Source organism: Eutrigla gurnardus (assembly GCF_963514095.1).
Source record: "Eutrigla gurnardus genome assembly, chromosome: 11".
NCBI classification, from domain to species: Eukaryota; Metazoa; Chordata; class Actinopteri; order Perciformes; family Triglidae; genus Eutrigla; species Eutrigla gurnardus.
The window spans coordinates 10,509,105-10,529,163 of record NC_139925.1 but is presented as its reverse complement, the minus strand read 5'-3'; the positions used below and the strand labels follow the sequence as shown (position 1 = coordinate 10,529,163).

The 20,059-nt window shown below is 44.1% G+C and overlaps 1 protein-coding gene across 1 annotated transcript in view; it reads left to right on the top strand.

The window, feature by feature from the left end:
* Nucleotides 1-6,600: 6,600 nt before the first annotated feature.
* Nucleotides 6,601-20,059, top strand: part of lzts2a (leucine zipper, putative tumor suppressor 2a) — a 36,202-nt gene continuing 22,743 nt past the window's right edge. Inside the window, exon 1 of the mRNA XM_084021821.1 lies at nucleotides 6,601-6,730. The gene's annotated coding sequence lies outside the window, so the exon portion shown is untranslated. The remainder of the gene's footprint in view (nucleotides 6,731-20,059) is intronic.

The window sequence follows — 20,059 nt, the reverse complement described above, 5'->3', positions numbered from 1 at the left end:
TTACTACTAACTACAAACACACACACACACACACACACACATGCATGCTCCTATCTGGGTCAGTACACTTACTATGAGATGTGACAGCACAAAACGGTTTTTATTTCACCAAAAATATAATGTATAAACTACACGACAGCTGTTTTGCGTGTAAGTATTAGCTGCATTTTTTTAGTTGCACCAGTCACCCATGAAAGATTTGGCCCAAGTGCAAAAATAGGCCCTAATATATATGTATTCCTATATAAACCGCATGTGTGAGTATCTGAATGTGTGTCAATGTAGTTATAAGTACCGTTGCGTATTTGAACAGTGCGTAGGATTATTATTCTACTCAACCTGCCGTTTTATGTCACATAAAGAAATTAAACTTGCGCTCACATTCTGCATGTCCAAATATGTCTGTGGCAGTTCATTTCTAGTTACTGACATTTGCTCACTGTTCTTCCCCCCATATCAATAATGCAGGATTATAATTGCTCCCCTTTGAAGTGGCTGTTTAAATAATCCAGGGAGGATTGCTCTTGGCATCCCATTTTCGGCTCAGCGAGGAAAATGAGCCGCTGTCACAAAAAAAAAAAGAGAAGAAAAATCCTGAATGTGGAGGTTGAGGCTGAGAAGCGGTTTAAACTAGTGGAGATAGTTAGCTTTAATCCGGCTGTGCTTCCACACCGCGATCATGAAGACGGTGCATTTTCGATGGAGCATTGATCTGGACTCTCCCTTTATGATTTTCAAACACTGATGTCAACGTACAAAAGAAATCCTTGCGTTGATTCTGACTGACAGCTCCGACAACAAAACCTAATATTCATGCTTTTAGACTGCCATGTTCTTCTGCAATCAGACTGCATTCCATGTAGCTGCACTTTAAATGTCAACATGAGGTCACGTCATTCATGTTCAGCCAACCAGGAAAACAAAACTGAACTGTCACTGTGATTATGCCACTTTTGTAAGTGTTAGTTCTAATTAATATCTTTAGACATAAGTTTGCAACAAAATTAAGTTAAATGTGAGTAAATCCTTAATTTCAAAAATAATAGTTTTTAAATACGAAAATAACTTTGTACCCCCCTTTGTGCTTTGTCTCAGGACATAACGTGTTGTGTTTTAAAGACATTCATACATGCTTTTATACATTTATAGTACACAAAACAGATTATATAACCCTTTTCTGAAAAGCAGTGTTTTCTTATTTGACTTTGATATGAGAGCGAAATCGAATCTTCATGTTTTCACAGCAGCGTCACGAGGTTCATATTGTCATTCCTAAAGCATGTTATGGTTGCATGTATACCTTTTATGAGTATTAATGATAGGAGTTCAGCTGTAGTACCGTGTAGCAGGGGATAGATGAGCATATGGGACGGTAATTAAAATGTATGAAAGTGCATCAGAATGGGGAATAAAAGGAAGATCAAAGTGGTGGCTGGCGACTGAATAAATTATCAATGTGGTTATTTTTGTTGCACAGACGTGCTCTTAACGAGCATGTGTAGAACAGCGGTATTAAATAAACATCTTCGGTGCTGGGGCTGCACGGTGGTGTAGTGGGTAGCACTCTCGCCTCACAGCAAGAGGGTCCTGGGTTCGATCCCCGGGTCGGCCCGGGTTCCTTCTGTGTGGAGTTTGCATGTTCTCCCCGTGTAAGCGTGGGTTCTCTCCGGGTTCTCCGGCTTCCTCCCACAGTCCAAAGACATGCAGGATGGGGATAGGTTAATTGATGACTCTAAATTGCCCGTAGGTGTGAATGTGAGCGTGAATGGTTGTTTGTCTCTACATGTCGGCCCTGTGATAGACTGGCGACCTGTCCAGGGTGTACCCTGCCTTCGCCCAATGACAGCTGGGATCGGCTCCAGCCCCCCCGCGACCCTGAATACAGGATAAGCGGTAGAAAATGGATGGATGGATGGATCTTCGGTGCTTGGTGGGAGTCAGTTTGCACTGCCACGGGCCTGCAGCAGCAGCAGCAGCAGCAGGAAAGCATTTCATAGAATTAGACAGAAACTGAGAAAGTGATCTGTCATACTGCTTTACAAGCGGAGCGATGAGGAGCTCTGAACAGACGGCCGTATATCGGAGAACAGAGGAGAAGCTGTTTTCTGCCCCAGTTCCTCTGCTTCCCAGCCACACTCATTCTGTTTACAGACAAAGAATCCAACGTCGGATGAGCTCGCAGCCTCAGACCCGAGCTGGAATTCGAGGGAATAAAGTGTTTCATGCTACACTGCACCCTCCTGATTTCCACCATTATGGGAATATGTAAATAAACCTCCACAAAGTGCTGGCCACGCAGCTCTGGGATTGGGGGAGCTCTAATTGGGTACATGACAGAGATGTCAGAGCACTTGATGCATTTTTAAAGGGCCAAAACAAATATAATGGCACCATTCAAAAACCCACATTATTGTTTTGTTTTGGCAGATTCAATCGCGGATGCACTTTGAGATTCATTGTTTATTGAACGGCTAAAATTCATCTTCTTGGCAAACAAGGCATAAACAATTCATGAGTCATTAAACATAAAGGTTGGATGAGTAAAGGGGAGCTTTATGCAGAAAGTGAAGAAAACAAAAAATGCAAAAAGTGCGCGGGAGGAAAGTTCTTTTTCGACTAATTTTAGAAGCAACCCCCCGGAGGTGCTTTGATATTTCTGAGTCATGCTGAGGCCGAGGGTCGGGCTCTGGTCAGGTATCTGGTGGAGGATGAAGACCCCGAGGGGACAGAGCATGTGTGAGTCATATGATCCAGGAGTTCGGCCTTATCGCAGACGGCTAAAGACAGGCCAAAGCGAACTGGAAACAAAGGCTTGCAGTGTATTATTCCAGCTGAGGCATGAGCGTGAGGAATTCTCCATTAATCTGTTTCATCTTGTTTTATGGAGCCGTTACACCAAACACTGTGTCGGTGGAGTTGTTTCTCAGAGTCCCCCCTCTAGGAGCCCCGTGCCTGTTCTCACGGTATCAGAGCTGCACATGTGTGCTCCACTAACACAGCATGTGTATCTAGAGTGGAAATATATATTTATATATATATATATATATATATATATATATATATATATATATATATATATATATATATATATTTTATAGCTGCAAAGAAAGAGGAGCAACAGTTCAGGAGACAAATGTTCGACTCGACCCGAAGCCTGTCATTTTATCGTGTTAGTACAGTGGCTCTACTCCAAGTCTGAAACATTTTAATGTTTTATTTTTTAAAAAGAGTGCAGCAGGAATGGCTCCTAAAACTCAGGAATGATTTAGCATTTGTGAACTCTCTGGATTTTGGTTCGGTGCCTGAAATAAGATCTGTGGTTAAAGCGAGCTTATGAGATTTTAACATTTTGCTCTATGATATAAACATATGTCAGTAGATGCCCCATTTGTGAAATTTGAAGCTTTTACGGGAGGTTGCTGTACAAGTGATGAGAGGACAAAACAGGCATCAAGCCGACTAATCGTCCTTCACAGCCTCCTGTTTACTCGCACATGTGTCACCTGAAGATTGTCTTGCTGGCAGTGGCGGTTATAGCTTGTATGCCGCCATGGGCGGACCCTGTTGAAGCCCCCCTCCCCCCGAAGGCAAAGATAGCCAAATATTTAAAAAAATAATTAAGTTGCACAAAACGATAGACTGGCGTCCTGTCCAGGGTGTACCCTGCCTTCGCCCAACGACAGCTGGGATTGGCTCCAGCCCCCCCGCGACCCTAAATACAGGATAAGCGGTAGACAATGGATGGATGGATGGAAGTTGCACAAAACATTACAGGTAACTAAATATTAATTTGTGTCTGAAATGATCTGACGTTTTCAATTAAAATGCAATGTTGATGTTAATGAATGGATAAATTAAAGGTGGAGATTTTTGTAAAAGTTGATCCCAAACCTGAATATAAACCAGGAGTCCTAACCATTATACCATTATAGCCATGATTATGAAATAAACAGCCTCATCTTGTATACATATTGTGCAAGAAGACAATAAACTAACGGGGCTTTTGTGATGCTGGGAAAATATGTGATGCTCTACCCACAAACATGAAGGCCAGGAAATGTTTAACTTTAATCCTCTTTATTTTCAGAAAAAGAAAAAAAAATCCAGCCACCCCAGCCTAATGAAGTAGAGTCTAAAGGGAACCCACTGGGGAAAAGGAGAGGCTGCAGCACATTTGCACGTTTCATTTCAGCTGGAAATCATATTAGCGTTGTGGGCTGCCGAAGCCTGAAGTTGAAATGAACCATGGAAGCGATTCAAAGGAGGAGGGGGGGATTGAGAAAAGTAGGGCTGTGACGGTGAATTTAGAGGGTGGAGGCTGAATGTGGTGGAGGGAGGAAGAGATGAAGAAGGGAGGTCATTGGAGGGAGTGGGATTAGAAGGAGAAACGGAGCAGAGGTGGTTCAGAATCTAGGGGGGGGGGGGGGGGGGCGATGATGAGGAGAAACGGGGGGGCAGAGGAGAGGTGGGTGGGTTATGTACTCGCCATTGGTGCAGGAAATAAATTGGTATGTTTTACGCAGAGGAGGAGGAGAGGTCAGTAGGAGTTCAGCGGTGACTGAATAACCTTCTCCTCGGGCAGGACGAACATCAAAGACATCAGGGGATGCTGCGAAGCCTGCGGTGTGAGATAGGCCTAACAGTTTAAAGCTGCACTTTCTTTGAAAACTATAGAATATGTTTGAGCTGGGTATAATAGTGTCGGGGACTGATGACATCACATGTGGTATAAATGTGAGGCTGCGCTGCACAAACGATCACCCTCTTGAATGTCACACTGAGTCGAAAAGGGAGTGAAGGAAATCAATGGCAATCACGGGGGCGTTCTTGAAAACATGAAGTATTTGTGGGGCATTTTGATGCCTTCACAAGTGAGTCGACAACAGAGGGACGACAGGCAATCAGGGGAGAGAGAGACAGAGGGCAAAGAGGTGGATTCAAATTCATGCTGCGTACGCCACCTTTCTTAATATCAATACTAATAAAAATGATTTGAATTATTTTGACATGCGTCAAGATAGGATTCTTGCTTTCAGAAAAACAAGAAAATCCTGAAACAATTGATTTCTTTTGGACCACATGTTCAAACCAAAGACCTGGGACCAGCCGGTCTACCACACCTGCTGCTGGGATGTACATGTATACGGCGGCAGCTGCTCTTTCTGACTGACAGGATTTTTTTGCACTTTTGTGGAAATCAAATCCACACATCCCTCTAACCAATTAGGTCATTCAGCCATTCACGCAGCTCCTCTTTCATAGATGAATCAGGCAGGTGGCAGTCTATTGTGATGCGAAGAGAAGACCCCATATTGTGTTTCCAGCTTCTTTGAGCGGACAGGAGGCGGCGGGCGGGAATCTCTCAAAGTGTTGAGTTCAAAGGGAAAATATAGCCAATAAGGAGCTCACCTGTAACCAGGTGGCTCCTGTTCCTGATGTTAAAAAGTAAATTTGCCTCATCACACTTTTTGTTTTTAACATTTTCCCTTTCTTCATATGGGAAACATCCTTTAAATTCCAATTTAAAGTATTCAGATCACCAGATTTGCACGTGTTTCAGTATTTTTCTGCACTTTTGGCCCAACCTTTTAGGCAGAACCTGAGACCATATAAACGTTTGTTTGATATTATGTATTAAATGGTTCCACGACAATCTAAGACAGTCGGTTCAACCCAGGTTCTGGACCCCACAAGATTGATAAAATTCCAATAAAGAAAATATGTATTTCCGTGACACCAAATTAGGTGGATTTTTTTCTGACTCCTCTTCAACTTATCTTTTATCGTGAAATGGTCCCTCTTTGGCACTTAATGCTAGGGGGAGGAAACATATTTTAGAAAATGTTTTCTCTTTACCTGACAGCAATCAATCAATCAATGTGCTGACAAATAAAAATAAAAACAATACCTGTGGCAGCTACCATTCTACCTTTTGTCATTGTCATTGTAAAACTGGGTGGCACATCAAAATGCATTTTTTGCAACATAAAAAAAAGCAGCTGATACTTCTATATCTGTTGCCAGACGGTCGCAGGGTGAACAGGCTGTCTCCGCAGGCACCTCCTATCACCAATATCACTGATGCTCCATAATGATTTTTGTCTTCGCATTTGAATATTTAATTAACAGTCAAGTGGTCCTGGCTGTGAATTGCACAAAACTCACTTTCTGCATATTTAAAAAAAAATAATCTATAATTGTGTGTGTGTGTGTGTGTGTGTGTGTGTGTGTGTGTGTGTGTGTGTGTGTGTGTGTGTGTGTGAATTCCAAGCCAACAACATTTTGTAAATTCAATTCAACTCAGTTATTATAAATACAAAGTATTAAATGGGCTACATAAACATCCGCTGTAGAAATGGCCTTCATCGGGCGTCGCAGCCCCCCCTGGCGGAGCCCCCCGTCCTTCCTTCCCCCCGGTCCTAAACTTGACTGTTGTGGATCATCAGTCGAGCCCCTTGTGGAGCAGAGAGTCAGCCCGCCCCGCAGAGCAGCAGCACGGGCTCTGCCGGTGACAGTACCGAACACACGCCGCGTCGGTCGGACCAGCAGCGGATCTACCGAGCTGCCGCGGACCCGGGCGGGTTTTGTTTGTGGGAGAAAAAAGGAGCCGTAACTACAGAAAGAACTACAAATAAAGAGAACTACGGCCGCCAGCCGTTTTCAGAAAAAGTTGTACCGGATACTCGCACTCGTTGGAGGAAATATTGCTGTGAAGAACATCTTGCAGGAGGTGAGCAGATCACGCAGCGCGCAACAGTGATTTAACTGTGTTTGTGTGTCAACTCATGTTAGTGGCTTTGTCTTAAAGCTTTCTGAGCCTGCTGCTCTTTTACATCTAGTGGAGAACGAGGCTAACTTATTTCACAATAGGTGCAAAAAAACCTAAACCTAAACCTATTAATCACTCTGGATCCACAATCCAGAGTGATTAATAGGCATTTAAGTCAAAATGGAGGTTGCTGATACTTTTATTTGTGGGGTTTGATGGTGCTGCTGTGGCTCAGACTACATTGATTGATTGTTTATTGATAGTTGGACTTGATTTAAGTACTTAAGTATAATGCTGCTGCAGTGACTTGGTTTTACCTCCAGTTTATTGCAGGAGAATTCAGCTGTTTTTCCCTTCAAGAACTAGTGTGTGTGTGTGTGTGTGTGTGTGTGTGTGTGTGTGTGTGTGTGTGTGTGTGTGTGTGTGTGTGTGTGTGAATTCCAAGCCAACAACATTTTGTAAATTCAATTCAACTCAGTTATTATAAATACAAAGTATTAAATGGGCTACATAAACATCCGCTGTAGAAATGGTGTGTGTAAGTGAAACTAGAGAATAAGCATTGCTCTGTTATCTCCATCCAGCTGTTTCAGTGCAACTGGCACACAACTGTTCTTGTACATCACTTTTCTCGCCGTGTCAGTTCTCTCTTGTGATCTCTGCAGCTGGTTTCCTTTGCATGATAAAGAAGGAACGGAGCAAAGAGAGAGGGCGAAGGCAATGTGATGAAAAGGAAAAGGTCACATCAAGAGTTTGTTTTATGCTCTCAAGGCCCACTTTAATATATGGATTAGTTAGTGGTTGAACTGGGAACGCCCAGGGTCTTATTGGACCATAAATAATCCCCACAGGAGCAGATAGATATGCTGAAGCATGCGTCGGATGCTCTCTATCTTCTTCTCATCTGCCGTGGACGCCCTCCCCTGCTGCTGATTGATGGGCCGGGTGTCACGTTGTCACGGCTACGAGACTTGAACCGAATGCAAACATGAAGGAAACTGACACATGGATGCATGCGAAACGCTGCAAACGGGGACCCTTGTTCTGCAGCCGCATGCTCCATCCTCTCCTGCACAGAGGTTAACTTAGTGTTCAGGCATCATCGCGCCCTCTCACTGGGAGACCCTACATCATCCTGCCCTGTCACCACAGGGAGGGGAGGGGGGGTGGAGGTGGCAGGACTCATACAGAGAGAGAGAGAGAGAGAGAGAGAGAGAGAGAGAGAGAGAGAGAGGGGATTTGGTGGTGGTGGTGGTGGTGGCGGGAGGTGATAACCAAGCTGTCAGGCGATCAGGATTGGAGCAGCTGAAGAGGCGGACTGCGGGGGGCAGGTAGGGGGAGGAGGGGGAGATGCTGAGGGATCATTTTTTATCACATGGTTTCTTCACAGGACCAAAAGCTCTTGAAGGGGGGGGGAGGGGGGGTGAGGCTGCTGGGCTCCAACATGACCAAAGTGATAATGTGCTTTTGAATGCACGTGGTCCTGAAACAGTTATTTTTTTTAAATGGTCTCATCAAGCTTGACATGATTACAGAAAACATTGCTTCTACGATCACATCATCTCCATCCACGTCTACACTGAGTTGGCAAATATGGGCGTGTGGAAACTAGAACACGGCCGGAGGCAGCTGATGCACATCGGCACTGTACAAGAAGTGGCAAAGGCGCGCCTACCGCCGCTTCCATCCATCCATCCATCCATCCATCCATCCATCGTCTACCGCTTATCCTGTATTCAGGGTCGCGGGGGGGCTGGAGCCGAACCCAGCTGACATTGGGGGAAAACGGGGTTCACCCTGGACAGGACGGCAGTCTATCACAGGGCTAACATATAGAGACAAACAACCATTCACGCTCACATTCACACCTACGGGCAATTTAGAGTCATCAATGAACCTATCCCCATCCTGCATGTCTTTGGACGGTGGGAGGAAGCCGGAGAACCCGGAGAGAACCCACGCTCACATGTACAGAACATTCAAACTCCCGAGCCAGGAATCGAACCCGGGACCCTCTCGCCGTGAGGCGACAGTGCTACCCCACTTCACCACCGTGCAGCCCTCCTACCGCCGCTGCTGCAGCTTAATTTGCTCATTAGATAATCTCAGCTGAATATAGCACACAAACGTGCACACAGGGGGCCACATCTGTACACTTACATAACAAGTAAAGCAGTAAAAACACAGTGAAGTGATGAATACACGGAGCAATCTCATCCACACCTGTGTGGCTCGGTTATCAGAATGCCTCTCCGCCCATCTGGGATGGAAATGATAACAGACTTTAGTTTTAATTTTGCTGCAGCGCCGATGACGCTGAGCGGCGGATGTAATTAAAAAGTATCATGTCGCGATATTTAAATTCACTGTCATCCATCGTGATGTAACGGACCTCGACAGCTCATGTGAACGCCACATGTTTGAGATAAACCAGGACGTGTATTTCGCCTTTTAACGTAAGACTGAGCTTTCATGTGATGAGTCCTGTGTGTGTGTGTGTGTGTGTGTGTGTGTGTTTCATGTCAGACAGGCAGCTCTCTTTGATGATATGCTGCAGTTGCTTTTTCTCGATGCAGTTCACGGGAGTAATGTTGGTTCTGAGATCCAGTTTTGCTTGTGATTCCCCTCAGCTGTGATGTGTCTGAACAGCAGGAGCGTCGCTGAGATTTCCCTCAGAGTTTCTCGCTGTCAGCCCATTAAAGGAGGACAAGAGTAAGAGCACAGCAGGGGGAGAGACGAGCTGTCAAGTAGACAGAGACACACACACACACACACACACACACACGTGCAAAGATAACTACCCTTGTGAGACTGCAATTAGCTGTCTTGTTTTGCAGTGACCTTTCTTTTCCGGCATTTTTAGGGCCTGTTCTGCAACAGCATCATGGTTTTGCTTTTATGGTCGGATGATACATTATCTGCATTTGCTATTATTACATTTGGGATGATATGAACATTTCATATCACGGTCATCCTCGTCAAAATAATCGATTATCATGTTATTCACGATATTATCCCAATTATCATCCAAATGCAATCAAAACTCTTAAGTGGGACTAAAACCTGCTGGAATCAACATCCTTTTTAGTGGAGAAACAATCAAATAATCTTCAACAAGCTGCATAAATACATTTTAAAAATGTATTTTTGTATCCTGTATTTTTTAAATATCACTTCTCTTCCATGGTAGCAAGCTAGACAGCTTTCTGAAGTCACTTGTGATGATATTTACGATTATCCTGATAATGGAAATTCACGACGATCAATTATTGTTGTTTTTTTTATCCCAATGTGCAATAAATTCCCATATCGACCCATCCCTAGCAGTAATAAATCCGTTTCCAGCGTTTTGAAGCTGTAACTTTTTACACTTAAATGGATCGATGGATCAGTCGGAGCGAGCGCACAATAAGCTGGTAAACTCCTCAAGTTGACAGCAAAATGTGAACTTAAATGCATTCATATGCGGTTCATTTGTAGATGCATTTCGTCGACTTGCATTCCAGAGATTTCTACTGTGGCCAGAAATAAACAAAGCAACATGGACATGACGGAGCCGAGGGAAGAGATGCTTCTTCTTCTTCGTCTGCCATTGATTATTTCCAATGAAGATGATCTCTTGCTTTTAAAATTTAGCTCTCAGAGTTGAGCATAAAAATGTCCTTGGAATTGGTGTCCACACCATTAAAGGAGAGACGAGCTGTTACCATAAACATGGGTTGTGTGAGGCTTCATGTTTACATCCAACTTACAGCTTTGAGGAGAATTTGAGTTCATTGGAACTTGATAACAAACACTCTGCTGCATAAACCCTTAGCCAGGCTTCATTTAGAGGCATTTATCTCATTGCTTTATACGTTTTCCAAGTTGTTTATTCAACCAAATGTTCATTTTTCATTATTAGACTGTTGCAATCCGTGTTCATGTACTGCCTGTTATGAATTATCCGAAATTTGCTGTAGAAATATCTATGTCACCGGACGGTTAACTACTCAGTCAATTAGATTATATATTTAAGAGCTTTTTAAAGAGGCCCCACTGCTGCAAATCTATAATAGAATTTCATTCTTCATTACATATTAAAGGCCATGTCAGGGTTTTCTGAACTCTTGTGTTATTGATAAATCCCAGTAAAAGTATTGAGTTCTTACATTGTGCTGGAAGATGTTGTGGTCAACTCCCAACAACACATACATAAACCATAAACCAGAAGCCAGAAGCCAGCTTCTTTTGCAAATATTTCTATTCAATCAATTTTTGTATTCGTATTTTTGTTTGAATAATTTGTTAAATGAAAAAAAAGGACCTCTATATTCTGCCTGACATGAAATCTGTTGCGTTCCAAGGCTCTTCATTAATCTCACACATCCCTCTAAATAAATAAACAAAGTGTCTACACTCTGGGTTATTCAGGCATTATGCAGACTCGTCCAATTACTAACCGTGTAACTGCTGCAGAGGCAACTGTGTCACTGATGATAACAACCAGGCCTGTGCAAAGTGCAAATCAAATTCAAATTCAGCAATCTCTCTGCCGTGAATAGAAAACTGAAAGAAAGACAGGAAATGCCTACAGAGGAGGTTCTGCTGCAGCAAACAGAGTCAGAATAGGCGTTTGGTCATTATGGCAACAACATCTGTGAAGTCATGTGCTCAACAGGAGGTCAAAGGAGGTAAAACAATTCAAATATAATACATGTGAACATGCTGAAGGCATTTAATTGAGTTTATTAAATATATGTACATCTGGGCCATGAGCAGAAATACATTAATCTCAAGAAAAGATGCTTTGAAGTAGATTTAGCTACGAGATAATTTCCATCTGCTGTCCTGTGGGCAGGTGAGACGAAACAACGGCGCTACGGGAGCTCCGTGCAGACAGACGGACATCTGCCGTGCCTTCTCATCAGGCTGCACCACATCGTCAAGTCGTCCTCGGCCTCAAGCCTGTCATTACCCCCTTTGACTTTTACACTCTCACAAACACCAAGAAAGCAGCCGTTTAGACGCTCCACCGGGTTCGCCTGTCCGTCATCGCGCCCAACTCTTTCCCACACGAAACGGGACTCAAAATGTGTTTTTCTGGCGCAAGTCGATCGCAGGTTAATTACAGTTGCGTTGTAATTCGATAGCCTGCGATGGCAGGCGGAGATGGGCTCTGAAAGCTTTTACAGTCTGTAAGAAGAGAGACAATCAATGCGGAGCGAAGTAAGTCGGTGTGTAATGGACATTAGTGGGCCGGAGCTCTGGCACAGATCGCATTAGAACCAGGAGTGCTGAAATCTGCCAACTGCTCCGAACCCCCATTAAGTAGGCCAATCAGGCTGGGTTTGCTCAACAATCAGCGTTCACTTTGTCCCCAAAGACGGAAAAACTTCTGCTGCGCGCTGAAACTGCAGTTTTAAGTTCTCGTAATGAGAAAACGCAACAGCTGTCTTTGTGCAAAGTATGAGTTCCATCCCTGCACATGGAAACGGTTTTCCATTTGAGCACACTGTCTCTCTCTCTCTCTCTCTCTCTCTCTCTCTCTCTCTCTCTTCCTGAGGAGAAGGTAAAGTGGCCGCATATGTCACAGAGCGTCACTTCACTGCTGTCAGGAGGTTGATGTATGGGGACCGAAATGTCCGGTGCTGAAACAGCAGATCACTCTCACACACACACACACACACACACACACACACACACACACACACACACAACACAAGATTGATGGACGACAACAGTATTAGGTCCAGAATGGAGGCACTTGGCCCGGTAGCAGATGAACGTTTTTTTTAGGAGGTCGGGAGACGAACTGCCGCTGCAACAATCAGATGTTTTTATTGGTAGCAATCTTGTCTCTTGTGAGAAAATCCATTCTGGAGTCTTTGGGTTTGTTGAGTCAAGAGAAGTGATTCTTTGTCTGGCTCGAAAAACCGTGAAGAGAAATCTGGCCCGAGTTGATCTCTTTTGCAACAACTAACAGCGACGCCCTGTTTCCTCAGCGACAAAGCCATCGATTAAGCTGTTTGATTCACTTCTATTGGAAACCTGATTTGTTCCGGCAAAGGGGAAGAAAAACATGAAATATTGATCCGGTTTAAAAGCTCATCAGCCCACGCTGGTGTGGCTTAACTGTAATTTCCTCAGATATGACTTTTTTTTTTTTTGCACAAGCGTTTGTCAATAAACAACCTCCTCAGTAGAATGGAATCAGTGAGATATTCAGCTAATATGTTGACACCCGGTTGTTTGGACACGTTTCTTATTCAGAGATTAGACTTCCTCCACCCTCTTGGCCAGCTTCTCCCCCTGTGTGTGTGTGTGTGTGTGTGTGTGTGTGTGTGTGTGTGTGTGTGTGTGTGTGTGTGTGTGTGTGTGTGTGTGTGTGTGTGAAGCCAGCTCAGAGGATGCGTCTGCCAGATGACCCCTCGACAGAATGCGTACCACACGGTCCCCCCCCCCCTTCCTGCGTCAGCTGACTAGCTTGGGTAAACTGTGGTCAGCTTGTCTCGTGGAAGTGTAGCGGCGAGGGAGACGAGAGAAGGGCGGGGGTCTGGGAAGTTTCACCCATGAGAACGTACATCCTTAAAGTATGTGATTGATCCCTCCTTTTTAATGGCTGACAGATGTCTCCCTCCTCAGCGTCATGCCTCCATCTCTGACTTTCTCACACACACATGTTTGGCCCTGATGTTCCTCGAATTCTTCTGGAAACCTCCGGGATGTCGTCCCAGCAACCGCGACAAGATAACTCCCACCGCCCTCTAGTCCGAGCCAGCCCTCCTCACCCCCACTCCCCCAGTGGTCCCACGGTAACGTGGCCTGGAAGCCGTCCTCCGCTTATGAAAACATTTGGCAGATTTTAAACATAGTTTTGTCAGTTTATGAAGTGATGCTGTCACTTGGGTTTTCCAGCTCAGTTTCTGAGCTGAATCGCGGAGGTGTTGTCTGTCTTTTTCTGTGCCGGTGTCTTTGTCCGTCTCGAGTCTGCATTATCCTGCAGACGATTGGTTACGGAGGATTGTGTCCGTCTGCTGAGTGAGATTTCTTGGAAACGAGAGACACGGAGCGGATCAAAAAGGATGAAGGACGGCGTTTGTCTTGTGGCTGATCAGCAGAAAAGTGAAATCAAGTCCCTGTGTGTGTGTGTGTGTGTGTGTGTGTGTGTGTGTGTGTGTGTGTGTGTGTGTGTGTGTGTGTGTGTGTGTGTGTGTGTGTGTGTGTGTGTGTGTGTGTGTGTGTGTGTGTGTGTGTGTGTGTGTGTGTGTGTTCCCAGCTGTATTGTAAATGTACTTAACAATGAGTCCAGTGTGATTCTTTTCACATGCACGCGTCCTCACGCTTCCCCCCGCTTCCCTCTGCGATTTGACATTCAATAGAAGTATTGTCCAAATAAGCCTTTGATATTCATATTATTATCATTAACAGGCTGGATCAGCGTGGCGCTCGCTGGGTTTGGGGTCTTGCTGACCCCCCTCAGACCCCCCCCTCCCCTCCCCTTCTTGGCCCAGACAGGGAAGACATAAGTAGGTCAAAGTTTAGTGGAGCGTCCTGTCTGAGCAGGAGGATCGGGGAGGTGGAGGGGGGTTAATAAACAGTTTCATAATGCCAGTGTAGCTTACTAACGTTGAGAGTTTGACCGTCTGCCTTCTAGGGGAAAAAAATCAGGTATTAATGTTGTATCTTAACTGTAACTGGAGGATTGATGGCTGCTTGTAAACTCATAAAACCCACCAGTGATGATAGAAGAACTTGACAGATATTATTGGGTGATTTTCACGAATAACAGCTCACAAATGGTCATTTTAAACTGAAACTCATTTACATGCTAATGTTTTATGTTTCCTTTTGAGATGATTCAATCAATAGTTTAGTGCAGTATAACCTGATACGCAGTCCGGTGTTATGAGCTCACTCTGCTGGCCTTGTTGACCCTTCTGAGCCTCTCTACAGATTAGGATGTCTGGGAGACCGGGTGGGGGTCTGTGTGGGGTCTGTGAGGGAGAGGTCAGGGGCAAGGGTCATGTGGTCTTTGTTCAATGTCCCAAATATGGTATCATTGAGTGTCATGTTACATTTAGCTCCATTTTTACAACAGAAATGTCTGACATTGGCTAATAGGAATCAATCTGTAATATTTATAGTTGTTGTCAGCCGAGCGTGTTGAACAGGAATACGTCCCGTTCCTTTCTGTTCCTTCCTTTGCTTGCGAGAGAGCTTTCAAAAAAATCTGATGTTATCGTTGATGATAAAATAAAGTGGCAGCAGACGGGGATCTGCTGCCGTGCGGAGTCGAACACGTAGTCTGCTGTCAGAGATCAAACAGAAAGATTAAGGTGGAAGCGGAGCGGCGTGGAGGGGCAGCGGCGGCGGCGGCGGCAGATACCGAGATGCACGGATGAAATGAGGCCAGCGTCATCCTGTCTCATTTACTATGCAGGGTTGGGAGGGGATTAGCTTCGCTTACATAACTCAGTCGCCCCCCTTCTCCCCCCTTTTAACTAGCCTATCTCCCCCTTTTCCCCATGCCACCCACTCTCCCTCTCTCTTATGAAATCACAAGATTGATGTCGGACTATTCGTTATTCCGGTATGCTGTTTTTTACTCTTTGGCGGCACAAACATCGTGAAAAGATGAAAGAGAGAATAATCATATAAGACAATGGAAATACTGTTTTTGAAAGGAGACTGAAAATGGGGATTTGGGCAGATGATGAAGGGAGGAGTAACATTTGGAAGGGACAAGGGGATGCAGGGAAGGAACATGGGGTTGGTGGAGAAAATGGAAAGCAAAGTGAATGAGATAAAAAGGTCTGCAGATAAAGCAAAAGGAAAATAGGAAACAGCATGGGGGGGGGGGGGGGGTAATCTATTTATAGTTCATCCCTGCTGTTGGGTTAGACCGCCTGGCCCTGCACAGCACACCCCGGGTCCATGTCAGTCTCCAAGCTCCACACACACACACACACACACACACACACACAGACACACTCAGAGTATATATACCTCGAGGCTATCACGAAAACGTTTGTATGCTGACCTTTGACACTTACTCACACACTGACAGATGTGATTGTGTGTGTGTGTGTCTAACAGTCAAATACACACAACATCAAACACAGAAGGTACAAACCAAACACGCCCTCACTGTACTTCTTAATCTCCTTCCAGTTCTTTTTCTTCGTCTCTGTTCTCAGATGACATTTGCATATCTCTTTGTTGTTCCGTCCTCTGGCAAACATCAGGGCTAGCAGCACACGTGCAGGTGAAGTAGGCGTGTGTTTCAGGGGGAGAAACGTGTTCCCCTCGACCACATCCGACTGCGGGCTTCCCTTCTGGCTGACGTTGATGACATCACTGCGCTCGCTTGTTGTACCTGCTGCAGGCGAATGCGTGCGCACAGATACACGTTGGTAGAAGGAATGGCTTGTGTTTTAGGTTAGGTTTTTTAGTAGGATATATACTGGAGCGGCGCTAGCTTAGGGTAATTTTAATTTCATTTTCATGTTTGTTCAGTCCCAGATTTGGTTCTATTACACAACTGGCTCTAAGTTTCTTACATTAAGTCCTCCTAACCACTGGACATTTTATATGTTTTTTGTTTTTTTTCATGGGATATAGCTAAAAACAACTGGATTTAATTTTGTTTTAATCAGCCCACTATAGGAAACGTTGCATGGGAAGTTATTAACTGTGAGCTGAAGGCTGCGAGGGCTGGCCAGCTACTGTACAAGTTCCTGGATGATTCATGGAACAGTCTCGGGGTTGCACAGGACCTCGTTTGTTTCTGCTGTTTCTGCCCCCAGCTCACCCTGCTCCAATAACACACTCACTGCGGCCGCGGCAGAGGACACACATACACAGGCGCACATTCATGGGCACACATAGGTGCATTCACAATATGCACACACAATGTGTACTTTATCACACCATGTAGTGTAGCAGAACTTGGGAAAATCAAGGCTTAAGATGAATATTATTTTTTCTTGTTGTTGTTGGTTACCCGTAAAAGAGTTGTCTCTGCTGTGGAGTTACTACATTTACATATGTACTGCACTTAAGAACAATTTTGAAGTACTTGGACGAGCTAAATTTACATTTTAATTCACTTTATACTTCTACTCCACTGCATTTCAGAAGGAAACATTGTACTTTTACTGCACTACATCTATCCAGCAGATGGAGTTACTGGTTATTTTTCAGATTAAGATTGTACATGAATAAAACATATGATAAGCTGATGATGATGATGACTCTAATGTCCCATTTCACGTCTGTCGAGGAGTTTCCCCTCTAAACCTCTAAAAGATATTTTCATTTAAATAACCCTACCAAGTCAAATTATTCACAGCACAGATTCAAACATTAGTGTAACACTAATAATAATATAATATTACATATAACAGTACGACACCAAACAAGCTCATTCTGCATAATAAACACTTTTATTATATACTCTATAGGTAGGGTTTTAAATACAGGTCTCTTACTTGTAATGGGGTATTTTACATTTTATTGGTACTTAAAGTAAGGAGTCTGACTACTTCTTCCTTCACTGGTCCATGAACTATATATGCACCCTCAGAGAGACGGCACAACCGCAATATTGCAAAACGCGACCATTGACCAGGCAGCAGGGGATGGCGAGCAACAGCTCAACCCACCCTGCAGCAGTCGTGGGTTGTGAAACACGATAGAGGTGAAAATCTTTCACTTTTCTGCAGCCGGCGTGAAGCGTGACAGCATGAGTTCTCGGCTTCGATGTTCAGTGCATTAAGTGCAGCCAGATGCTGACGGTGTGTTTCCATGTAACGTGTGCAGCTCTGTTTTAGCCCCGTGAAGACTTCAGCTTAGCACACACTGTTCCCACTCCTTTGAGCTGAGAAAGGAGGAATCTGTGCGATGATGTAGTAAAAGAAAGGCTGAAGATGTGGGATTATTATGAGAGGGGGGAAAATGAAAAGAGATGATTCATATCCTGCAGACAGACAAATAGTTTCAACAGCAGCGGCAGGTTGAGAGAGCTGGAGACAGAAGAAGAAAAACAAAAAGCCCATACAAAGCTTTTGGCTGCGGCTGCGGTCGAAGCGCTGAAAAGAAAAAGGAAAACTTTCCTGAACTTTATCATTTTGTTCATGTCTTCCTGCTCTCTTTGTTTCCTCTGTGCCGTCAGGCTTCTTCTCCTCCTGCCCACGTCTTTCTCCCACAGAAGACCCTCATTAGTCGCCAGCTGTCTGGGAGCATTCAGCATCATCTCTTTTCTTCTAGGGAGATTTCCGTAGCGGCGGTTGATTGGATGCTGCCGTGGCCGAGCATCAGCTGCCGCTCTTAAGCTCGGTTACAGAGATGGATTTGACCCCCCCCCCTGATGTCACCTCATCTAATCTGGCGACTCAGAGGATGCTTTAAAATGTGAAATCTTAGAGGGACATTACAGGCTGGGCAGGTCAGTCGAGAAAGGCGAGTTAGAGGAGGAGTGTATGGATAAGCTGTTTCACTTCAGTGAGGAGTGTACGTGATGACGTCGTTCTCTGGCAGAGGTGGAAGATAACATTTACTTTTACTTTGCAGATTAAGATCTTGCATAAAAAACCACATAATGGGTTTATAATAGAATGCATTGTAAAAGATCTTGACCCTTTACAACCTCCAACGATTTCCCCTCTGAACTTCTCACTTTGGTTTCCTTTATGTGTCCGTTGGGGCCCCAAAGATGTCAACGATCCATTATTTCAAAATAAAAGCTGTGGAGCACATTTTTGCTTTGCTTAACACGTCAATGCATCAGTATTAATAATTAATTAATACCATAAGATTATTATTCTGTGCGTTGACACTGTTGTACAGGCACTTGACCTGAAGTGAGGATCTCATGCTCTTCCTTCCAGGTACACTGCTGCATAACAGTGGGAGGTATTAAAGGGATTAATTAAAACAAAGCTGGAGGGCACCGTTTTGCACAGGATTTATTCAAATGATGATTTCTTCCATTAACTGTTGTAACAACCGTGTTCCCCTGAGGTCTGAATATCGTGTTGAGAAAAGGCACCATGACATTGCCAGACTCATCCTGGCTGCCCTCTAGTGAACAGTCCTGGATCTGCACTGAGCCTGGCCTCCTTGGAGCCGAAGTGAAGTGCAAGCTAAGAGGGCTGAGTTTAATACATACAGCAGATAGATCTATCAAAGCAGCACGGGCAAATGCGGTCGCCATTGTTTTATTTTGTTTTGTTTCCCGTAACCTTTAAGATGAATGGCCGCTCATTAATCACGGCCGTTTGTCTTGGGTTGTAAGAGTAGAGGTCAGTGATTAAACCGTGTTCTCTGTATGGCAGCCAACTCTCCCTCTCTATCTCTCCTCGCCTCCCTCGCTCAGAGGATCAGAGGGAAAAGCTGCATTTCGCTGCTGCTCCGCTCTGCTTTTCATGGCTCTGATGTCGTCTGCCACCAAATCCCTGCTGAATAAAAGTCAGAAATTGAAGCAGCAAATCATGTTTTATGTATGTGTGCTTACACAATGAAAGCAGACGGGAAAGTGGGCCAAGCATCACACGGGGCATATTATGGCAACAAAGCAGCTTTTCCATTTTCTTGGAAAAAAGGGAAAGCGGCAGCCGGCAGTGCCGGGGCGCGGAGTACAATATGATTGTTTGGTTGATGACAGCCAAACATTGGATGCACAAAAATTGCATCACCTGTCTGCTCTATTTCTGGGAAGTGTTTTACTATTCCCACTGATTCTCTTCTGGTGTCGAAACTCTGCTCCATTACCTAATAAATATGTCTGGGGTTGATATACTCAGAGTTTACACACATGTAGCCTCAATATCTCTGGGTGTATCAGGTTGGGCTGCAACCTTCCATTGTTTTAATGATCAACGTATCTGTCTGATTATTGATTAATAATCATCAATTTAATGGTAAAAGAAGATGTTTGACATTTCAGGTGGCCTGTTTTATCAGATCAACAGTCAAAATCTTATGACTGTAAAATCGTAATCGTGAAAGATTCTGTCAATTAATTAATTAAGTAATTCAGTTAATTGTTTTCAGCTCTATTTGATTTTTGTGGGCAATGTGGCAAATCACTCAGAGTATTTTCTTTATGGCATATATATTATATTTACTAAGTTTTTGCACCAATGTGATTGTTGTGATTTAATTGGTATGTAAGCCTAAAATAATAATAATATTCCTGGTTATTTTTTTAGAGCTAAAGCAATTTGATTAATCAGTCATATTAAATAAATGTATTGATTAATCTAGTCTTATAATACTGTCATTTCCTTTTCCTTTTTTATGTGAATA